General features: G+C 31.3%; 1 protein-coding gene across 1 annotated transcript in view; it reads right to left on the bottom strand.

The window, feature by feature from the left end:
• Window positions 1-3,078: 3,078 nt before the first annotated feature.
• The window catches only part of LOC127525364 (filaggrin-2-like), a 6,567-nt gene continuing 5,663 nt past the window's right edge, over window positions 3,079-3,982 (bottom strand). Inside the window, exon 5 of the mRNA XM_051917858.1 lies at window positions 3,079-3,901. The gene's annotated coding sequence lies outside the window, so the exon portion shown is untranslated. The remainder of the gene's footprint in view (window positions 3,902-3,982) is intronic.

Genomic DNA, 3,982 nt, shown 5'->3' with positions numbered 1-3,982 from the left:
TATATATATATATATATATATATATATATAAAATCAGCTTATATATATATAAATTCAGCTTTTTTTGTACAACAACTGTACAATATTTATACACACACACACACACACACACACACACAGCATTCATAAAACACAGACTGTTAAATATATTTTCTTGGTGCACTGTAAATCCATCCACCATTTCTGATGCAATCATGACGGTGCATCATTTCCCTGTAATCATGTAACCTCACACTGTCACACACCCACATTCACCTTCCTGCATCGCAAAAGATGATGGAAACCGAATGCTGAGTCTTTGTCTCGCTCCATTTAAAGGCGGAAAGAGTCACACATTCCCGTCCGCAGTGGAATGACAGCATTGTTCTGGTGACCTGCTGCTTATCTCTGAACAGACACTGTTGTGTTTCCCAGGCAATCTGTTTACATGAGCAGACACAACACATGCATGTCACATGGATGAGTAATGTTACTACATGCACAGCGGGGGGATGATGCAATTCATCTGGTGATGTAAGACAGACAGAGGGAAAGATCTGGACATGGAAGATATATGCACTAATGGAGGCATTGATCAACACTTACACAGAGAGGAGTTCTCATGATTCATTTAGTGACTTTGTAACATTTGCTTTTCTGAATTCAGCAATAACTCTTAACAGATTATGCAATATTGTGCAAACAGTCACAGTTAAAGTGGCATCATCATCCACAATGCACAGCGTACTTTATTCTCAATACGGCACCGTGCAATATTGCTTTCATAAAATGAAAACTATATAACAGTGTGTGTGTGTGTGTGTGTGTGAGTGAGAGAGAGAGAGAGAGAGAGTGAATATATATATATAGAGAGAGAGAGAGAGAGTGAGTTTTTATTTTATGAAAGCTATGATGCATATTATATATTATTAAAAAATATATTTTTTATATTTAATGTAATATTTAACTTTTATTATTTCAACAATTGTAGAATATTTATAAACTTATTATATTATATACACTTTTTGTATTTTTCTTTTTAAAAATATTAAAAATGAAATATATTAAATATGAAAAATATAAAATACAAAAAATGTTTTATTTTGTATTATTATTATTTATTAGATTTTTCTAAGTTTTATTAGTTATATAGTTTTCATTTCATGAAAGCTATAATGCATATTATATATTATTAAAAAATATATAATTTTATGTTTAATGTAATATTTCATGTTTATTATTACAGAAATGTATTATTATTTTCATAGAAATTGTACAATATTTATAAATATTATATTATGTACACTTTTTGTATTTAATTTTTATCATTACAACAATTGTGCAATATTTATAAATTTATATTATATACACTATTTCTTCTTTTTAAAAATATTAATAAAATAAAAATGAAATATATTAAATATAAAAAATATAAAATGCAAGTATTTTATTATTTATTATTATTTATTAGCTTTTTCTGTACAACTGTACTATATATATATATATATATATAAATATAGTTATTAGTTATAGTTTTCATTTTATCAAAGCAATAATGCATATTACATATTATTAAAATATATATATTTTTATATGTAATATTTAATTTTTATTATTACAGCAATTGTACAATATTTAAAAAAAATAAATACTTTTTGTATTTTTCTTTTTAAAAATATTTAAAAAATAATTAAATATATTCAATATAAAAAATATAAAACAAAAAATATAATATTTATTTTTTATTATTTATGAGCTTTTTCTGCACAACTGTACAATATATTTATGATTTACAATTTGCTTTTCTGAATTCAGCAATGATGTATAAGAGATTATGCAATATTGTGCAAACAGTCACAGTTAAAGGCTGTCATCACCCACAATGCACAGCGTACTTACAGACTTTATTCTCAATACGGCACGTTGCATTTTTGCTTTCATAAAATGAAATCTACATTATATAACAAAAGTATCACATTTTCATTATAATTATCTATATTCTCACTTTAAGAGGGTTAAAACGTCAATGATACCTTCCCTAGTTCAGAAGAACATCTAATTCAAAGCAAAATTATTAGGCCAAAGCCTTCAAAATCAAATTATCATTCGACACATACACCATGTCGAGGTCTCAAACAAACATGAGTGTTAATACTTCACAATTTCTCAATGCTCTTATCAGCATGAGCCAAGGTTGAACATATCTGTGTTGAGTGAGACACATTTGTAGAATATAAAGCAATCTGCCGCAGCTGCTTTTTGCTGTAGAACGGTTGCCATGGTAACTAAGCGGCTAGCCGGCACTGACCTCACGGTTTGCTTTGAACAGATGCTTCAGTGATGATGTGCAGGAAGTCGAGTTGTTCCTGGTGTAGAAAAACACGACTGCACAAATGCAAGAGGAGTCGGGCTTTTTTTATACAGATGCACTCAAAAACATATGTAAGATTTATGTATTGGAATTGCATATAAATTCTGTGGGTTGCACAGTTTTAAAGGGTTTGTTCACCCAAAAATGAAATTCTGTCATTAATTACTCACTCATATCGTTCAAAACCCATTAGACCTTCATTCATCTTCTGAACACAAATTAAGATATTTTTGATGAAATCTGATGGCTCAGTGAGGCCTCCATTGACAGTAAGATAATTAACACTTACAATGCCCAGAAAGCTACTAAAGTCATATTTAAAACAGTTCATGTGACTACAGTGGATCAACCTTAATGTTATGAAGAGACGAGAATACTTTTTGTGTGCAAAAAAAACAAAATAGCAACTTTATTCAACAATATCTAGTGATGGACGATTTCAAAACACTGCTTCATGAAGCTTTACGAATCTTTTGTTTCGAATCAGTGGTTCAGAGCCCCAAAGTCACGTGATTTCAGTAAACGAGGCTTCGTTACATCATAAGTGTTTTGAAACTTCAATAGTTCATGTGACTTTGGCAGTTTGATATGCGATTCGAACCACTGATTCGAAACAAAAGATTCGTAAAGCTTCATGAAGCAGTGTTTTAAAATCACCCATCACTAGATATTGCTGAATAAAGTCGTTATTTTGTTATTTTTGGCACACAAAAAGTATTCTCGTCTCTTCATAACATTAAGGTTGAACCACTGTAGTCACATGAACTGTTTTAAATATGTCTTTAGTAGCTTTCTGGGCATTGAAAGAGGGAGTGTTATTGCTGTCAATAGAGGCCTTACTGAGCCATCGGATTTCATCAAAAATATCTTAATTTGTGTTCTGAAGATGAATCAAGGTCTTGCAGGTGTGGAACGACATGAGGGTGAGTAATAAATGACAGAAATTTCATTTTTGGGTGAACTGACTCTTTAACATGCATATTTATTTTGTCAGTCATACATAAATGACATTTTTTAAAGGGTTTCCCCTTTCAAATAGATAGGATTTTAGATACTTAGAGATAGATACTTTTTGACCACAAATGCTCATCTTGCACTGCTCTGCGATGCTCCACGCATTACGTAATCATGTTGGAAAGGTCACGTGTGACGTAGGTGGAAGTACCGCGGTAGGGCGAAAAACTCCATCTCATTTTCTCCTCCAACATCGTTGTTTTACCTTTTTTTGTAAAGGCCGTTTGACTTAGTCTTTGCACGTTCGCTTTATAAACACTGGATCAGTACTTCCTCCTACGTCACGCGTGACCTTTCCAACGTGATTACATAATGCGTGGAGCATCGCAGAGCAGTGCAAGACGAGCATTTGTGGTTAAAAAGTATATAAATGTTTTTTTTTTTTTTAAGAAATGACTGATGGTTTCTCTAGATAAGAAGCTTTGAAGCTGCACTGAAACTGACATTTGGACCTTCAACCCGTTGAACCCCAGTGAAGTCCACTATATGGAGAAAAATCCTGGAATGTTTTCCTCAAAAACCTTCATTTCTTTCCGACTGAAGAAAGAAAGACAAACATTTTTATTTGAATAACATGATATGATAAAGACTTGTCAGTTTATGAAATACCCTCAAAAG

The sequence above is a fragment of the Ctenopharyngodon idella genome, chromosome 13, assembly GCF_019924925.1.
Source record: "Ctenopharyngodon idella isolate HZGC_01 chromosome 13, HZGC01, whole genome shotgun sequence".
In the NCBI taxonomy this organism is placed as follows: Eukaryota; Metazoa; Chordata; class Actinopteri; order Cypriniformes; family Xenocyprididae; genus Ctenopharyngodon; species Ctenopharyngodon idella.
This window is presented reverse-complemented; position numbering and strand designations above follow the sequence as displayed.